The 21449-nt window shown below is 30.5% G+C and overlaps 1 protein-coding gene across 1 annotated transcript in view; it reads left to right on the plus strand.

The window, feature by feature from the left end:
- The first annotated feature begins 184 nt into the window (after positions 1–184).
- LOC113514538 (uncharacterized) overlaps positions 185–21449 on the plus strand; it is a 57017-nt gene continuing 35752 nt past the window's right edge. Inside the window, exon 1 of the mRNA XM_052895313.1 lies at positions 185–300. The gene's annotated coding sequence lies outside the window, so the exon portion shown is untranslated. The remainder of the gene's footprint in view (positions 301–21449) is intronic.

Raw genomic sequence — 21449 nt, forward strand, 5'->3', positions numbered from 1 at the left:
CGTAAAAATATTGTAACTAAAAATATGTGGATTATTTTTTCAGCAATAGGTAAGTATTCTAAGATTTTCGGGTAAATTTCGGCGACACACCGCGTCGGCGCCTTTGAGCGCGATTCCAAGATGGCGGCACGTCATCTGTCATTTTTAATTGTGTGTCAAACCGCACAGTTCCAAAGCCGTTACGCGCCGCCGGCGAAGTGTTCAGTTTATTGCGATATAAATGAGCCTGTTATATTACTGAAGAGCCCTCATTAGATTCGCATTGATATTTGGCTCCTGTTCATACGAGGAAATAGCAATGTAAGTGAATAATGTTATTTTGATATTCACTCGTTATTAAAAGCTATTTCTGGATGTTGTCGTGTTAAATTGGTCATTAGTACATATGTACATTACATTTAGGGTTCACAAAAAGTAAAAACGGAACCTTTATAACTTACGTATTGTACTTTGCAGTCTGTTGATCATATATAGGTAGGTAGTCTAAACTAATTTAATGGGCAAATGTATTTACTTAGATATTATTGTGGTATAAGTGGAATCCTGGGATCATCTAGAAACATATTTCTATACTTGATTAATTATTATTAAGTTAAGCTTTGAACTAAATCGAGCGTCACACGTAATCTATCAATGTCAGAAAAGCATTCGTTTCGGAAATACCAATGATTCCAACTGGAAACACAAGAATATAAAAATATCTTTTCTAGACATTAATATAAAATACTTACTTTTGTAACCACATAAGGGGTAGTCGGAGATGTTTCGTTAGTATATACTGGAGAGTTAGTGCCTAATTGAAATTTACAGTTAGTAGAATTTTGAGTATAAACTCAATTAATAATCATTGCAAATGATGATGATGATGATAATGAAAGCAGGGTACGGCATAATTTCTAAATCCTCAGGTACAATGTGGTCGGTGTAATTTATGGTGTTCATGGTGTCGTTTATGTTTATAGGTGAGAGTCGTCACTTTATTATGTGGGCGGTATTTTTTATTTGCCATTTCTAGTTGTACAATAATAACAAAATTAAACTTTAAAATTAACATTGAATTATATCCTTTGTATCGATTAAAAATGCACATCTTGACTTTTATAAATTTAATTTATGAGCATTTAGCAGATATCTTATCTAGTTATCTGATTCATCTATGTAACTTCTTCCAAAGACTCTTTACCACACTATCTTATTATTTCATTTCCTTGCACCGTTTTCTATAAAAATCCATTAATAAATAGTGGCGCCACATCACTGAGGAACGGTTTTACTATTTTCGTGTATCATATTCATAACCGATAGGTAGTCGTTTATAGTTCAGTCCACAGCTCATCAAAGTGTCAACGGGCAATATATTACGATTCTTTGAACAAAACAAGATTCCCCATGTTATGTCTTAATTCCGTAAATTATACGCCATCGGGAACATAGTATTTAACGTCTTTGTACAAATTCTTATGAATATTATAAATGTGAAAGGGAGTTTGTTTGTTAGTTGTATCTTGGCGTTTTAATGGCTTAATTGATTGCAATGAAATCAGTTATTCATTGGTCTGATATTATTTGGAATGTAAAAGAACATAGCTATTTAACCTACTTAATTCCAAGCAAAATAGTGTATACGACCCCAACTTTGAATCTTTACGAATTGTTATGTATTTTGTATTATAGTAGTAATGTTAAATATGTTCGAGATTAAAACTTTGTCTATCAAATTTCCAACCAACTTTTTGGCATGATAATGCAAAATCTTGAACAAATTCATGTAATCAAAAAAAATCCTATAGGGTCTTTTATCACGTTAAATTGAATATACCCAACTGCCAGCAAAAATATAATAACAAGTAATTGATAAAATGCTTCTAATGACCCAATTAGATATTACAGTCCTGAACAAATGACACCTTTCTTCTCTCAATATCGTGTTCGATTATTCTACTTCGTACTACATATTTCACAATAAACTATAAATATATTTCGCTCGCTCGTTTTCGACAAGCGGCAAGTGGCAATTAAAAGTGACAAATGGTATGAGTTATATGTGTCGTCAGTACGTTGTTATTCGTTGTCCGGAGTGACAGCGAGCTCAAAGAGCGGGCGCCTCTGATCTCTCCACCGTCCACTTCGTTCTCTTGAACAGTTGACAACCGCAACACTATAAAAATACCGGAACCGCGGTTCTGTAGTTTTTTACGGGTTCTCTATAAACAGTTTTGCGATTAATATGCCTATTGACCACGTATCATCAATGTAATTAGATAAGTGCATAATCACGTCAATTATCTTACTTAGACTCAGAAAATTTGTTTATAGGTTTCAAAATTAGAATTAAAATGGATAATTACTCAGGACATAGTCAAAATATTTGCTGTCATAATCTAAAATATTAAAGCTAAGTAGTCATTTATTTGCCAAAGTTAATGTTAGAATATTATAAATTTACATTGTACAAATATAGTTTATTTTAAGATGGAATTAAAATAAAAAACAAGTAGCACAAAGTCATAGCAAAAGACTAATCTAGTTTCTTGCTTCGGTAAGTAATAAAACTTTAAGTAATAGAGGTATTATCACCAAGTAATAATACCCTCTTTCTTCATCTTATGTTATTTTGAAAGTAAATAAATTTGTCTAGGTTTGAGTTAAGATCATAATGAAATAAATATTCTTTCAGCACATTATTACAGGTGATCCCTAAAAATATTACTATTTCAAAGATTTCTAACTCAATTGAAGTTCAGTTCTGACAGTTAAGATTGTGGTTAGGAAGTTGGCGCCAATTTATGCACGCCATATTCAAAGTCGTTACATTTTGACGGATGCCACAGATAAAAAAGATAAAAGCGGACGTTTTGGTGCGTTATGACGCGTGACGCTTGGCTTTGTAACAAAACACCTTGTCGTCCACTACATTAAAAAACGATAAATGTTCTTTAAAAATAATAATAAAATAGTAGATACTGCAGTAACAACATGATTTTGTAAATTATTAGTGGTCGTTTGCTAGACAGAAATACCTGTTTGATTTTCTTTTTATTATATTTTTTCATATAAATTCGTTTCAGATACTTTTAGATGAATAAAGGACCCTTTATCTTTACTATTAGTTACAATATAATTATATAGTTTGTACTATTAGTTATAATAAACAATAGGGATTACTTGCGGTGTAAAAGAAGAAAGAAAAGATGTATAGGTATTTATATACAACAAGTAGTTTTACTTCCATTCTCCAGATGTGTCGATTTATTGCATTTTGTTGCAAGTAATGGCTACAATTTCGCGCAATCTTCAGATAAACAGCTTTATAAGCGACACTTTTATTTACTGCTTTGTTTCAGCAACAAATTACCTTTTTGATAATATCACGAGCATACTTGAACTTTACTGCAACATGGTAAGGTTTAATGTAAGTTGAAGAATCCTGTAGGGAAATAGTTGGCTATAAAATTTACAACACTTTGAAAATTTCACATTGATATAAAAATTTACTTATAAATAAGATTTTTGAATTTGAATATCCTACTATTGTGATAGATTGTAAAGATATTTGAATGTTTTTTATCTGAGTATGCTTAAACCAAATTTGATTGAAATTGAAGATGGATGATGTGCACGCAGGTGTTAAGATTGATAATTGAAAACCATTTTTCAACTTATTTATTCCATTTAATATTTGCAAAATCCATAGATACCAAATTCGTAGGAAAATAATTAAATATTACATTTAAACCATCGAAATAAACCATATCACCTTTTAAATTGTCAGCAACGACATCTAGTATATAAGATATATATTATACAAAAATGAGATTGAACAGATAGTCTGTATGATATTTTAATTAATGAATAAGAATTCTAAAATTAAATATTAATAAATTTATATTAATTAATTAAATAACATAATTCACGCATCAAAACTGAGGGATACTATTAAATAAAGAATAATTATGATTCATCACACCAAATATGACAAAATTAGCAACAGTATAAATTATTTTACAGCTAAAACTCTACGTCTGATATGTTTGTTAAGCCAACTGGTGTAACGCATTTGCTGATAGTCTACTATTACAAATTTCTAATTTAAATATAATTCTACTCTAAAATTAATAATTGTAAAATTCAAAACTGAGACCTAGGTTGATTATTTTCCAATATTCACCAGTACCGTTATCAAATCAAATCTATAGTCAGCAGCCCATCTATTGATTTGGTTAGTCAATATTGGAAAATCATCAATTTTGGTGAATGATGTAGGTGACCTAAAAATGTACTGGCTCCATTCCGAGACTGTTTATGTTAACACGTGAAATATTCGATTATATCTCACAAAAAATAACTTATGAACATTTGAATGCATTTGGTTTGCCTGAAATCGAGCTGTTTTTCTAAAATTTTCGCGCAAGTCCTATAGATACTTATTTCTCGTTTTTGCGACTGCAGATGTTGTACCGTAAGTACCTATTCCATCATGCTCTTTGGGAAAAGTAATCTAAACAAAATGGCATCCAGTTTTACATACGCTGTTCGAAACCGTGATATCGAACTCGTTCTAAGTTACATATTTGATGAATATCTCCTCTGAACTAGTATATCCTTCAGATCCGTGACTATTGCGACATATGTCTTCGCTATGTTATTTCTTTCATTCTTAAGATATATGAAATAAGGGTTAGATTTGAATAAAACGAATTAACAATTTTTTCTTTTATGAATAGTTTATTAATACAATATTCTGGTTGTGTGCAGCGTGTCAGTTTTCTATATTTTTATTTTTACAACATAATCATAGGTATCATGTTGTTATATTTACGGAACTCGGGCTTAATGTAGATTTCACAAGTATTGTGGATATTGCGGAATTGATTCGGCACTTAAACGTCATGAGTCGTCGGTAATTGAGAATTCAATTCTTTAATAAATTGCTCCACAGATCTCCGGCGCTCCCTATGGACCGATTTCCATTTTCACATTTGAAACGATGACGTATTATTTATATGTACAATTAAGATCAATTCTAATAATATTTATAATATGTAAATATTTCCATTTATACCATATTTAACTGTATCGATATTATAACCTAAGATTAAAATTGTATATAATAATAGTTATTCAAAATTTTACCAAGTTCCAAAAGTCCCGTCGACGGACATCTTTAAATCTCTACAAGAAAAATTAACTCAGTTAAGCGTAATTAAAAAAAAAATACTTGAATTGATTATAATGAAAAAAACATTTAATATGAATGCAAAAAAAGCGTGGTATACATTTCAGGAGATTTCATAAATCAATTTTAATACAACTCTAACCGTATCCTATGTGCATACAACATACAGTCCATTAAATTGAATTTAAATCAATTTTGCCATTTAGGATTATTGATAAATATTATCACAAAGTGTCACACTTATACCTAATATAAATAGGATGGAGGTGTGTTTAATGATTTGTACCTACTCAACCACACACAGACAATTGAACGTATTTAGATAAAAAGTAAAAGGGTCTCACAGAATATTTTGTTTATAATACAGCCAAGTGCTATATTTATAATCGAAGCTTGCGTTGCAGGCAATAATTAGTATTCTGATAAATATCTTATAGTAGTGGTAGATTTTGCGTAATGTGTACTAAACATACAGATCGACAGACAAACAGATACATAAAATTACTAAAAATTATTGTTTTGATTTCTATTGTTCTTAATAAGTTACTTCATATAATTTTTTCTTAAATGTCTCTATGCACAGGCATCATTTAGTAAATTTTTTTTATATTAGTAAGATAAGATTTTCTCGTATCGTATAATACTGTGGAGATAGATCGTATATAAAACTTCATTTAAAAGCTGCATATTTAGCCAGATCCGGAGCGAGCTTTAAGCTTTTAAAAAGAATCGTAGCGACATTTGTGTACACACACAGGCAGTACTTGGTATGTTAAAATATATTGTTAAGCGATTTTCAAAATAAGAAGAAAGGTTCGTAAATTTGTAATACACCTTTACTATTGCGCGTTTATTTAAACCACTTTTGACTTTGTTGCAATCTATACGTGAGTATAGTTTATTCCGCTGTTTATCCTATATTAATTTTGAAATCGCTGTTACTTTTTATTCAGCAAAATTCTGTTTATTAATATCGTTATATTTTTTACAGATTTTGATAGATATCTAGTCATATATGGTAATAAAATATTTGTTATCTAGTTAATCCGTAAAAATTGTACGCAAAATTATACGTTGTAAAATAATTACAGGCTTTCATAAACTACTTACTATAACCGCTTGTCATCAGGTGAGCCGCGAATTTGCCATTTCAATGGTATAAAAAAATCCAAATATTCTAAGTAATAGCCGTTATAAATCTGAAGTCAGCGAGGTTGAACTTGTTTCATCAGTATCAGTGTGTTATTCAGATTGAAAACATACATTACAAATTCAAAACTTAATCGATTCTGATAATCTTGTGTTAGTCAAAGAATATAGTTTGTTATATATGACATAGTCTCATTAGTAATTTCGCAATTTATAGGTAAATGTACTTACCTGTATCACAACTATAGCCTGTTTCAATAGAACTTAATGAAACTAAGTTTTCCTAAAACTTACCGAAACATTCTTTAAATTATTAACAAATCGATATATTCAATCAATTAATCGAATTTTGATTTGTACCTATTGCTATTAAATATCAGTAGATTAGAAAAGCAAAATTTTATGGTCACGCCCATTTTTCATTAATTTACATTTTGATTAAGTTTTATTTAAACAAACTAGGTGCAAGTTAAGCTTGCGGGTGTACGCCCGCCTTTGCAATAAAACCGAACATTAAATCCGTATGAGAAAATTGCTTTCGCCGATTTGTTTTGTTAGACACCAACCTTTATTGCAGATTGTATGCAGAAATACACTTGAAATTTACACACATTTTGAAAATGTCTTTAAAGACTCTTTTCTCTATTTTTCTTCGTTACATACTCAATTTAACATTCATCACACGTCACTGTCAAGGTGTAAAATATTTATTTCGTATTTATAACAATTGCACTTTTTCAATACTTACTAGAAATATTGTAATTGAGCGTACGGCCTGCCTTCTTATGTATTGACTTCAGCAACACCGTACAAGGTGTACCCAATCTAAAACTAGGAGCTCTGGATACAGCAGCTTCAATAAAGTCAATATAAGGGCTCTTTACACTTTATTAACGCCAAAAGTACCGAATAGAAAAGTCTAAATTGCTGGCATTACTGGTTTTTCGGCGCAACCAAGTACTAGCGTCAGTATTCTAAGTGTCACCGCAAAAAATCTTTAAAGTTGGAATAGCATTATTTGTTTCTGGTTTTATATATGCTGGAGGTGATTTTGCTGTTTTATTGTCTGAAAAATATGTGATAATTTCGTATTAAAATTTCTCGTGTAAATAGTGTTTTTATAGGTACCTAAGTTCATAAAATATAAAAAAATCTTAAATTATATAATCTAGAGTTCATAATAAAAAAGTGAGTGTAATAGTGGACTTTTCCTATAAAACAATAAGCATTATAAATTAGTCGGATTAGAATGAAAATCGCACACGAATAATAGCAGCTACAGATTGTAATAAAATGTACCTACTTAATTTTGAAATATAAAGTAAAATGTGCACAATTAAGAATCAAAAATAAATTAACATACCATAGTATAATTTATTATGTATAAAAATTACTTAAGTGTGTACATCTGACGAGTCGGAATGTCATTAAAGACATAAAGTCTCGTTACTGATATACTTACTTAGAATAGTACATATATATTGTTATAGGTATTTACTAACATAATTTTAAGTCTAACCAACAAAATGGATACTGTTATTTGAATATAAAATACATTTGAATTTGAATTAAAAATAGACAAAGATATGGATAATAAGCATAGATGAAGTTTTATAGCCTGAAGCAGAAAACATAATTTGATAGTATTGCCAGCGTTCGGAAGCATTAAGTTACCATTAATCCGCCCATTATGATGTTAAATAGCTGAGCGGTGATCTATTTTTCAATCACACGCTTCGATGAACGTTTAATAAGGGCGAAAATTGTGTTTGGGGACGATATCATTGCGCGACCTGCAGGGCTGTCTGCTCTGATTTAAGAAACGATTATTTTTATCAAATGTTGATAAAACGTTAATCTAATTTTACCTTTACTTAGTTAATTTCTGATAACAATTTTGTATAAAATAAATGGAATTGAAGTAATGTAATATAGTGTCTAGTGTATTTTTAAACAAATTAAATAGGTACATATGTATAGTAATACATATTAGAAATTATACAAAAAAAAAAAATGCAAATACCTCAATAGTTTACTTCTAAGGAAGTAAACTATTAAGGTATTTGCGTTACTCTATTACTAAGGTACCTACATGTAGTAGGTACTCAGATCTTTTATGTAAGATTATAAAATTGGACCTAAATTATTTATTACATATTGATTCTAAAATATAGATATAGACGTAGATACATTTGATTTCTTCATAATATTAAAACGTAAGGTCATATGTAGTGTAGAAGTAAGATTGAAATAAAAGGAATGATTATTTTCTTAAAATCTTCATTTCTAAGTAGGTGGTAACCCAATTGAAAAGTAGTTAAGCAAAAAAATATCCATTTAATTTGAGCACAAAGCGCAATCATCAGAATAGAGTGGATTCGTTCAGCCTACGCTTACAATCGCCAATTCCGCTTTCCCGCCAGTTAAGTTATAACTACCCTCAATGGGTCGTTCTATCGTATTAGCTGCTTACTCGGTCGTGTTATTAAAAATTATGCAAGCAGTCGCGGCCTAGAATGAATGCTATGGTAAGCGAACGTGTGACCGACGCGTGCCGGCCGATCTAATATCGTTTTAAAAATTAATAGAGGGTCAAATAGCTACATAGTGGTTTTTAAATAGCTGTATAAATATCGTATTAAATATCAAATTAATAATCAACCGACGTCAAAAAGGAGGTACTCACAAAATATCACGTCATATCTTTGTTAATTCTAAACGGATCTTGCTAATTACTTTATTCCTTAGATAGGTAGGTATTAGTAAAAATTATTGCAAAAGAGAAGATTCTCTACCTAGGCTTATCTTTCTCTTATATCGTGGAAATCTTTATTGTAATTTTAGTTAGATACATATCTTTAATCCACAATTATTCTTTATACTCGTACATTGTTTATTTATTATATTTATTTATTTTTATTATCTTTGATTGGCAACAAGCTAAAAACGCGTCTATTAAAAAGTGGTAACCGTCGCCTATAAGGGTGCTTAGAATTACAGAATAAACTATCATGATCATGGTGTAATACCCCTTATACGTCGGCCTTTTTTAAGAACTAACATATACACTTCATAAAAGTTTTAGATTAGCAAAAAGCATCAAATATTATAAAACATTTTCTTGCATGGCACACCACATTTACGTAACACACTTTCAATAACACGTATCAAACTCGATCTGATATTCGAAGCTCGTGGGTGTTCAGCCGTGAAATGGGCCCCTCTTACCATATCGATTCGGCGGTCTATTCCCGCCTGAAAAGAATTAATAGACTACCGGAGATGCTGAATTTACGAAGATAATAGAGACAGAGATGATATGTGAAAAAAATATAAGTATTGTATACAATACTGGTTGCTCGCTCCGGTTTGTTGTGGGTGTAGACATTTTTCATTCTGTACAATTATTGAATGTTTCTTACATGTATATTTAAATCTTGTTCTGACAATTATAAATACAGCAGAAAAGGAGTTACCCAAATAGGTGTAACAGTTAAAACACGCTCGTACACCGGTTTTTAACTTAGATCTTCAGGAATATACACCATTATATTCTTGAAAACTGCATCCAATTTCATTCAATAGCATAGAAAAATTTCTAAAAATTATTGTTTTGATTTGTGTTTTTATAATAAGACCTCCTATATTAATTTTTCTTAAATATGTCCCACTAAAAATCGTCTATTTACGATTGTATTATATTAGTAAGATAAAACAATAATATAACGATAATAATAATAATAATGGCGACAAAGCTATTTGTCTGATGCTAATCTAAAGTTAGACATTTAGGTATAGTCGTGTAGGTCCCAGAGTAGGCATCCCTTCCTTTCCCGTTGGTGTCATAAGAGGCTACTAAGAGAACTGAATGGTTGAGAGATAGGCAGCAGCATCCCTCTTAAAACACCACCAAAGCCTAACGGTTGCCAACCCACCTGCTAAGCATGGCAACTACTGACAAAACCGTGACAGTTGACGACTGATATAACAATCTAAAGTTATGAACGCTACTAATAGATGATACAATGGTCCCTATGTGATTGACTTTGTACAAATTCCGTGACCCTCTTTATTCATTATTCATGTATAAAAAAATCTATATAAAAGCTTGAATCTGAACCATGTCGTAGGTAATTAATTAAATCACTAGACCGTAAAATGAAACCCTTTTAGGGTATCTAATATTTATGTTGATCTAGGGTTTAATTGGCACATTTTTTTATATACACACTAGCGACCTGCCACAACTTCGGATTTTTAAAAAAGAATACGACTCATGTTATTCGCTAATAATGTAGCTTTCTCTATAGAAAGTCACGTATGTGAAAGAATTATTAAAATCGGTTACTTATTTTTTGAGTTCCTCCATTACAAACAGATCAAATGTTTCCTCTTTATATCCTTAAATGTATGTACGAGTATGTTTTTTAATGTTTAATATTAATAATTTAAATGGTAGCTCTTTATCACTATCTAGGTGAGCGCAGCAGATCGCAGATTTCATGTGGAGTTACCAACTCTCGCGTCAAGAATGAGGTGTCACTATCTTCTGTTTTGTACGAATTAGTACTGAAGTAATTTGATTCATCGACAACATATTAGCCGTTAACTGTCCACTGTTTAACGTAAGCGGTCCCTATAAGGGGAGTTTTACCAATAGTTGCCACGCTTGACAGGCGGGTTGGCAACCGCAATTAGGCCTTAGAGATGTTTTAAGAATCCATCCCTGAACTATTAATTTGATTATTGTATGTTAAATCTGGCTGGTAGCATATTAATACCGTTCATAATATAATACAGGTTTGAAGATATCGTTTTTTTAACGGGGTAAAAATGATATGGTATCAGTAAACTTTGACAAACGAGCATGAATTCAGGTTCGTTCGCTCACTGTGGCGTAATCACTAGGAATTAACCAGGATGATTTTCAGGGGGGACTGCGTAGGACTTCAATATTACTAGTAATGAGGACTAATCTCCCCATTACTAATTATTTTTTTTCTTTCCTGTGTCAATGTTAATTGCAAATATATGGACGTGTGTTTCAGCGACTAAGTCGATGGGTATATTGCTACTGTTCCGTTCGAAGTCATTCATTGCGAGAGAGATGAAAGTAACTGACTTATACAGGGAGAAATTAAAATTTTTACCGGTACGTAGAACTAAGAAAATATCTATGCCTTAGAATATACGAATAAAAAATTCAAAGCGACAAAGAATTCTGTATCTCTCATAATAATGCATCATGCATTCTACTTTTAAAGATAAAAAGAAAATGTAGATTTTTTATTTTTAGAAATTTTTTAAGTAGATGTATGAATAAAGTAATTATGTCTTGTACAATTTCGAGTGTAAAATAAGAGCTAGGAACAATCATAATTGATATTTCTTAGATTTGTCGTACAGCTTAATAATAATCAAATTTTATCAATATTATAGGTATTTATTAGAGATGAATCCAATTCTGTAAACTATGATTATAGATCGACATGGTATAGAGAAGACGTTGAAAGTACTTGGTGCAAACAATCCAATTAACTGGTGACGATAACGAGGTCAACTCGGAAACAATGCCGAGTCGGACGCCATTGTGATTTGACATAAATATCACGACGATATTTCTAAGAAGTATTGAACAGTTGGATTATCGTAATTTATTCAAAACCAGCTAGGTTCTGGACGTGCCTCGCAACATTGGAATTTTTATGTGCAAAAAATCTCAATACTCAACCAAAATAAGAACGACCCTTAGTATTGTGTCCCCCAGAAAAAAAATCCACTTTTATACACCAGTAAGAAAATGTTACTAAAAACAAGTGGAACTGGCTAGATTTTGAACGTCTTCCATGGTTCCCCATAATAAATTGTATTTTAACTTGAAAACTTCGTAATACCTATCATTATGTAGTTGGTACGTATAAAAGGTTTATTTCATACCGTAATTGTTCTGCCATAACTATTTTCATTACTGAATTTAGTAACATTTTAATACTAAACTATAGCTGACTATGCTTATGCGAAACCGGTTATTTTCCATACCCGTCAGAATTTCGAGAAATTCCTTTCATTGATAAAAAAAATACATTTATTCTAATCTAACTCAGTACATGAGCATGAATATAACCTGTATTTATTGCCTTAAACTTAGGTACTACGCATTTTATGAACGAGATATTTTATCATGATTGTTATTTGTGAATTCCCCATATTTCGACACTGTTACAAACAATATAGTTGACTGATAATGATTGTGGATATAAACATTTAAAAGTAAACAAATATATTGAGCTTATAAATATATAATAATAATATAATAGATAAATATCTCCTTCATGAAATGTGTACATTTATAACCTATATTTAGAGTATTTATTAGAGTGCATTTATAAATCAGTCTGTCTAGATTCAATTGTAGCAATACCTATATTTTGATCTAAAAACAGCAACAAACAATTAGATCGGTTAGGCCCAGGCAAGCGGGTAGCCCGCCAGGGCGCAATTCCACGGTGCAGAGCCGGCTTTGTGATGCAGATAACCTTAATCCCTGTCTGTCGGGTACGTGTCAACACCACTCGCAATTCTTGTGTTGGAAAATATGGATGTACCATAATATTTAATATTAGTTTTTTGCCCGTTATTTCGTATGCGTGGATACCACTTCTAGATGGCGTGTCAAGATGAAATATACATATACTAAATTTTATGTTAGACCATTAGGAATATAACTATGAAAGCTGTTACCAATTTAGTGTAGTAGTTTTTATGTGATGCCGGAACAAACATAAAGACAGGGAAACTGAAAAAAAATCAAAAAATTATTGTTTTGGCGTCTATTGGTCTTATTAAGGCTCCTCATATTAATCTTTCTTAAAAATTCTCCATATACAAACATAAGTTGGTTACAATTTTATTGTAAATAAGATTTAGATAGATTGTAATTGATAAATATTATCAAATTATAAACATAAATTTTACTTTACACAGATTTTATATTCGAAATATTAAAGTGGAAATAAAAATTAAGAGGCTTTGAACTACTTAATATAAAACACACACATACATACACGTTCGTCAGCCACAAAATTTTCAGCCACGAAGTTCCGATTCTCAAATTATATTTTACATTGTGATCTTAGGTCATTGAAATTTACTGTGTCTAAGTACAAATTTATTATATTTACATAAACTATATATGTATGGTTTATAATTATTAATTCATGTATCTATCTACCCAAGTGGGTATATCCACATTATTCTATCGTTCGCACAAGCAACAGCGCGAAAGGATTATGAAGGGCTGAGATAGCAATTTGCGGCGTACTTAATTACAAGATAAATTAGTATGTAAATGAATGGCCCTGTACTCATAGCTCATGGGTAGGTACTGAGTAAATATAGGTGCTCATGCGCTTAGATATTTTGAATAAGTATCTGACGGAATTTTACGTAGTACAGACAATATACATATAATGTTTGTACGTAACATGTACATGTTATGTATTGAATTCGCAATTTAATTAGATACATTTTTTTTTTGTGTTACAAATTAAATTGAAATAAGCATATTGGCAGAGACATAACATTCGTAATCTATGGCACAGATAATATTATATCTACTATGCCTATGGTAGAGACTAACCTAGAAATAGGTCACTATTTAGTTTGTGATAGATATATCTATGCGTTATACTACGTCGCCAAGTGGTTCCGGCATAGAATAGGCCACACCTTCTTTTCCCGTAGGTAGAGGTGACTTAGGGAGAGCGAAAGATGGGCAGCAGCGTCCCTCTTAAAATATCTCCAAAGCCTAACTGCGGTTGCCATTCTACCTACCAAGCGTAGCAACTACTGGTAAGATCCCCAAGGGGGAGGTTTATGTTCAGTAGTAGACAGTTAATAAGCTGATATGATGATGATGATATACGTTATAGTTTATAATGTGTTTGCAATGGTTAGATTAGGTTAAGTCATACTAAATTAGTAGGTATCTAAACTACTGCTTTTCGTCAGATTGGAAATTTCAGTTGTATTTCTATTTAATGTCATAATTATATTTTATTAGGTACATTGGCACTTAATGTGACTGTTATCTGCATATGTAACTAGGTCTTATTATGAAAGTAATCATAATGTACTTATTATCTAAAATAGATAAGAATGAAAAGAAACAATATTTAAACAATGTCTACTGATTAATTAGATCTACTTACTTACTATCTATTGAGAATAAAAGCCACGTTTATAGTTATAAAATAATTTCTACCCTAAAACCAAACATCCGTAATTTACTTTAACCATTTATAAACAAAGGGTGTAGAGCAATTACAAAAATATATATTTGCACAATACCATGGAAAAGAAATGATGTTTGCAGATATAATATTAATAACGATTTGATTCTCCAATCGTTTGCCATGTTTGTTTAGCTGTCAAACGTCAGTGGCCGGGCGCATGCGCGACACGTGTCTCATTGAAAGTAACGTTTTAATCTATTATAATATGACGATAACGATCTATGTTTTAATGCAAAGGGAAGACAATTTTATTATTAAAATAATTAATTGTTTAGGAAAAAAAAATAATAATGGGTTTTCTCATAGTATTCTAAATTCTTTAAGAAAAAACATTCTTATTATATCGCTGTTTTGATTAGCATGGATTTGATTTAGAATTTATGTTATGAGCTCTCACAAGTACTTAAAAGTCTGTATTTAAAATGTCTTATCAGTTGTCATTATCTAAATATAGTATAGTATATAAACTTGTCTTAATTTGGGACCAGATGGTGTGATTTATTAATTATGTCGAGTGGTATTTGTTTATTATTATAATACCTATTACGAACACTTAGTGTGCGCATAAGTGCTGTCAGTATTAGGTGGCAATAAATTGCTTTTTATATTTTTATACGTTATTTTTATAAATTAGGAACAATTTATATTGGTACTTCTTTTGTTGTGCATATTACTTATTAAATTATTTATTATTATTAAAGAATGTACATATGTACCTAATTCATTTTTCAGAAACTTAATAATGACACAACATCTATCTTACGAGATGACAATATAATAAAAGATTATTATAAAGGCAACACTGTGGGGTGAATGCCGACCGATATTAGGTATCAAATCGCAATTTGGCAGGAGATTGCGTCGACAGATCAGTTTTGCGATAAGTTGATCCCTTGTTTATTTGATTATGTCGGTTTTTGTCGCCACATCGCCCCTAAACTATTTTTTGTTTTGTTTGAGGAAGAAACCATTGTTGTGGTTAGGAATAATGCTTATCGAATTTATGCAGTTATCTATTTGAGAAACTCAGATAATATTTTCATTTATTTATTAATATATAAGTTAGAGCAAACTTGAGTTCTAACACTAATTGTAATTTATAAAGATGAATAAATATTAACCAATGATGACTTTGATAAAATGGAACTTAGTAACTTTCTGAAAAGTTGCTAAAGTTGGGACCAGTTGTGATACAGTTTTTGTTGAAACATGTTTTACAAACAGAGTTCTTTAAGTTACTTTTGTAAGGTTCAATCGTTTATTTTAAATAGTTCCTTACTTACTTAGATACCTACATCAATATATAATAAAAATTTATTTAATAGATACGTATTCATTTCATCATTTCAACTTCAATTATTTCGAAATTCAAACAAACACATTTTAATCTGACATATCGACGATCAATTAAAACAAAATTGACATTTCATTTATTATAATTAGTGAATTAGTGTTCCTAATTCGAATGGCATTGTTCGCGCCCTCCACCCGTTAATTTAGCAGCATTGACGATGCGTTTCGCGTTCTGCACTTGGCCGATAGCTTTGACATTTCTGTTTAAAACATAATGGAATAAAGAAACAGTAAACTAGCAACCCCAGTTTGGGGGCGCACTTCGTTAGAACTAAAGCAGATTCTAATAATGTTGATCCATTATAAATATGTATCGCCAACAAAATCTATTAAATACTGACATCTTAATCAAAGTAGGGATAAGTAGATAGATACATAAGATTTATAATACTTAATACACCTCAAATGTTAGTCAAAGATTATTTTAGTAAAAAAGTTTCAAAAATTATATTAAGGTGTCAGTCATGCTCCTTGGGGAAAGTTGTTAATGTTATTTTTATTTACCTCTTTTTTTATATACACTTTTGTTATACACAGGGGGCAAACGAGCATGCGGCTCACCTGATGGCAAGCGACTACCGCCGTTCACCTTTTAGATTATAATTTACCTATATTATAATTTAGACGATTTTACTTGTAACTTTTCTTCCAATCTTATCTTAAATTTTATTTTTTGTCATCTTTAAGGCCCATTAACTTGTATATGGATCTTCCCTAATAAGTAGAAGATATTAGTCTACTACTGCTTACCGTGCGGCTTAGTATAGGGTTTTATTCTAAATTTTTCATATCATATCATGGTATATCTTAGGCGTTTTACACATTGACTGTGCACCGTTGGGGTTAGACTGAGAAGCGCTTTTTTTATCGTATTCGCCATCTTATATTTTTACTTCATCACACATGGCTATTACATTATTATTTTTTTACATAATGGATGTGTATAAATTTAACAATATATTAAATTAGATAAATGATTATTTTATACGGTACTCTGAGTGAAATTACAAAAGTTTCATTATACATAAGAATATGATATTTATACAAATTTAGTTAATAGATGTTGGCAAATCGCTTAACTATTATTTTTTATATCAAAATTAGGAATTCCTGATATATATAATATGAATGTTAGTTTTAGTTAAAAAAAAAATATAGTATGAGTAGTATCAAAACTGTTTAGCTAGTACGTACCTATACAAAAAGCCCGTAGGTAGTAACACCATTCATAACGAATCACCGTACAAAATGATATTATTTGTAACATAATCCGCGAACAACTACGGCACGAGATTGATATTACGCTGGGGTGGTATCGACATTAATTTATATGGATACGGTTTAAAAATGTATAATGGCTGGAACGCCGCCGCGCAGCGCTAATAAACTCCCTAGAGGGCGTTGTGTTGCGTCGTGAAAATTTTGGCGCGTGCTCATAATTTGACGAAACTGTGTAGGAGCAATTTGAGCAACTAATAACTACTATTTTATGGTGCTAATATGTGTGTAGTTCAAATAGTTTTGCAACTATGCAATTACCTACTGATTTAATATTATAAATACGATATTGACTATTATAACAATAATGTCTAAAGGCAGGTATACATTATCTATGCAAAACTACTGGATTTAGAAAGTGGATCAGTCTATAAGAAATGATCATTCCCAATTAAATAAGATTTTGAGGAAAATTGATTTGTGAAAATTTAAAAGTGCGTCAGTTTTTATTGTATTTTATTTCATATTAAGATGTTGGGATATTTTTCCAAGATTATTTTATACATATTTTTATCTATGACTTTGCCTGCGTGACCTGTATATATTCACTAAACACAATAAAAAGCTAATCCGTCCCATCCCATATATTACGTGTATACTAAATTTTATTGTAATTAGTTAAGCTGTTAAGGTGCTAAGAAGTAATCAACAAACAAACAAATATAATATAACTAAGGATTAAATCCCGATATCCTTCCCGATTACGATTCCAATCTCTGGAATTATTGAATCAATTTTGAGAATTCTTTTAGTAATAGTATGCTACCTATGAGTATCAGTAACTTTTCTGCATGTATATTCCCATGGAAACAGATTTACAAATGAAGCCGTTATAAACTATTAGTATTATATATCTAAAATTCACAATATTAAAATTTTTAATACTACTAATACCAATTTAAAATTTTGTTATGTTTGGGAGTATAGAACAGAATAATTTAAGCTATGTTCAGTACAATCATTAAATGATGGATGGCGTAATTATGGCCTTCCTATGGAAGCGTTCGGTAACAATCTTTTTGCGATTATGTTTTTTTTTTTTATAAATTTATTTCATATGGGAACTTAATTCCATAAAGCGGCTTTAAAAAAAGTATAAATGTAATATCAATTGTGGCGAATGAAAGGTTGTTTTTAAATAAAATTAAGAAACTTACTTGAATAGATAAATGTATTGATATATGTAGGAAATCACAGAGAAAAAAGATATATTAAACAAAAAACCGGTCATATGCTAGTTGAATTCATACGCCGAGTGTTCCGTACGTGAGTACATAAAAATTACCTTTATTTTATTTCTCATTGGAAATAGATACATAATAGTTATTATTATTGGTTTTGGTCCATAATTGTGGAAAAAAACTGGATCGTGTAACTAATTTTGTTTTTTGAGATTATTTGATAATTTCTCAAAAACAGTGGTAGTTAGAAATTTAGTTTTGTTTTTCCTATAATGTTTTTATAATACTGTAATTATTTTATATTTTTCGCCTTAAATGTCCGAGATTCGAGAGAAGTTCCGAGATATTTCAGATTTCTATCATTACTAAAAAACTATGTAGAATAAAAATAAATAAAAATTAGTTTAAAATGTACAAATAAAGCCTTTTCATGATACTCCACTTGGACTAATACGTCAAATTTAAAATTTGTATTATTTTTGGACCCTCCAGCATAGAAAATAAAAATATTTTTTTCAATTATTTCTATTAATATGTGTGAATCAATGATATGTAAAACTATTCCAAATTTCAAATCTATAGCATTAGTAGCTGCTGAGATATAATACTGTTGCAGACGGACAAAGGAACGCTTATGGTCCTTTATAATTTTTGGTACGGAACTCTAATTAACTTCTTCCATCGTTTTAAAACCATAATGAAAATAATTTATTGACACTTACAGTACATATGTAAATCTTACTTACTCCCCAATAATTTAATTAATTGATTTGTGTATTTGAAGGGAACATAAATTTTGCATGCAACGTTGATCGTAATCGAATTACCTAGTATCATAAATTCCTTATATTAGATACGTGAAGGGTATTATGCAAATTTATACATATTATACGACGTGTCCGTATAGAAATTAATGGATTACGTATTGTTAAATAGCGTATAAAATTCCTCTATTGTTGTTGTATCTAGACAAACAAGCATAATTTTGTAATTTGACGGCCAGTACATTCGTTATTATTCGGAGTCAACTGCGTGTTAAATTTGTATAAACGATTCTAAATTTGAATATAGCGCGGTTTGGCGTCTTTATTTGAAAATCGAATGACAGCAAATTAGTAATGCGCCAGTAAACGTATTCATATTTAAAATTAGTTCGCAAATGTTATTGTGTCGATGTTCAATTAATTACAGTAAATATTCCTTTATATGAAATGGTATATTTCTATTTTAAAAATGTGTTTAAAACAAACCAATTATTGAATAAATAAAAAGTACTAAAGTAAGAAGTTTAAAATTGATATTTTAATTTATAATTAAATAAAGTATTGATATAATAAATTTGATAAATTATATTATTTAATTTCAACCATAATTACGACGTTTTTGCATTTTTTAATATCCATTAAGGAAAGTCAGTTGTAATATCAAAATAAAATTAATACTAAAACAATTTTATTTTAATAAATTTATTTATTAATGATTAACTTTATTATTTATTTCTTCCTTCTAAAGTTATTCAAAATTATATAATCTATAAATTAGCCTTAACCCATTCCAATAGTATATTTAAATATACCATTGGAATAGCCTCTCTTTGGCACGGTAAAAAAGTCATGTACTCAATATGTCATATATGGGTGGGCACCAGACAATTTTGTGTCGAGCACAGCCCACCCTGCGCCCTTCTAAATACGCCTATGCCCTTATCTATTTCTTAAATCGATCTCTCCAAGCCCTTATCACTAATGCCATCACTAACAGTCTAACAGCCGAAAACAACACCTACGTCCCAGAGTAACGATAAATCAGTCGAAGTAAAATAACCTGCCCCAGAGACCGCTCTCCACTGTCAACGGACATAATAGGCTGTTATTATACGAATAACTGTTATACGAATAATAGGTATCTATCTATATCGGATATTGTTTTCTAAAAGAACTTTCTCGTAAATAGAGATACAAAATTTCTCTACATACCTAAAATAAAATTGTACGGAAAAGTCATGTGAGACAATTGACCATAAGTAAGCCGTAAATTAGATTTTTTAGGAATTTTTACAAATCATATTTATTGCAGCTATAGGTTAAGACAACTTCTATTAAGCTAGAAAATTTATTACCTTCTCAGCCCTAAATACTTATGACAACCCTTAAAGAGTTTGTTTTTTTTTATGGATGTAAATGGAATGGTAAACTCGCTTGCGCTATCACTATCCGCTAGCGGGAGAGAGAGTGAGATATAATAGAGAGGAATAAAAATAGGAATTAAAACAACAACAACAATCGGCTCATCGTGATGGATTCAACAAGAATTAATCAGGACGGGTTCCAGGGGAAATCGCACGGAGAATGATCTAATAGGGTGCATTACTAGCAATAGACCTGAAAGACCCCATTACTTACAATCCCTTTTGCTGAGTTCCAGGATTGCCTATATGACCTTAGTGATGCGAACTAACGTCTACTATATCTAGCTGTAATAACGACTTATCAACAGGCAGGCCATTCCCGTAATATTTTGAGTTTAAAAATCGCCTTAAAATTGTTGAATATTAATTATAATATTATATAAATAATAAGGCAAAGTTTACAATTAAATCGTTCTGGAATCAAAAAGATGTGGCACGTGTCTATCTAATTTTCTCGTGTACTGAGCATTCCCATTAAGATTCCCGCGGGATTAGTGGAATCAATGAGGTGGTCGCAACGACTGTTCGCCGGTTGTCATTCCCCTACTGATATAATGTGCCAGTTACTGTATGTATATTCAATCCATTTGAGACGATTATTTTTTAGTTCAATTATTTGCCTCAATAAATATATTATTAGATAAAAAAAATAGCGGAGTTATTATATAGATTTTCTTTTAATAATAGAAAATTTTATTTATAATAATAATTTAAAATAAAGACAATTATTAATAATCTCATTTACATATAATAAAATGGTTTAAAATATATATGTAAACTTTTATTTTTAAATGTATCATATTCCCCTATGTGTCATATTCAAGTTGCCA

The sequence above is a fragment of the Galleria mellonella genome, unplaced genomic scaffold (assembly GCF_026898425.1).
Source record: "Galleria mellonella isolate WM207_F2 unplaced genomic scaffold, CSIRO_AGI_GalMel_v1 utg270, whole genome shotgun sequence".
Taxonomy (NCBI): domain Eukaryota; kingdom Metazoa; phylum Arthropoda; class Insecta; order Lepidoptera; family Pyralidae; genus Galleria; species Galleria mellonella.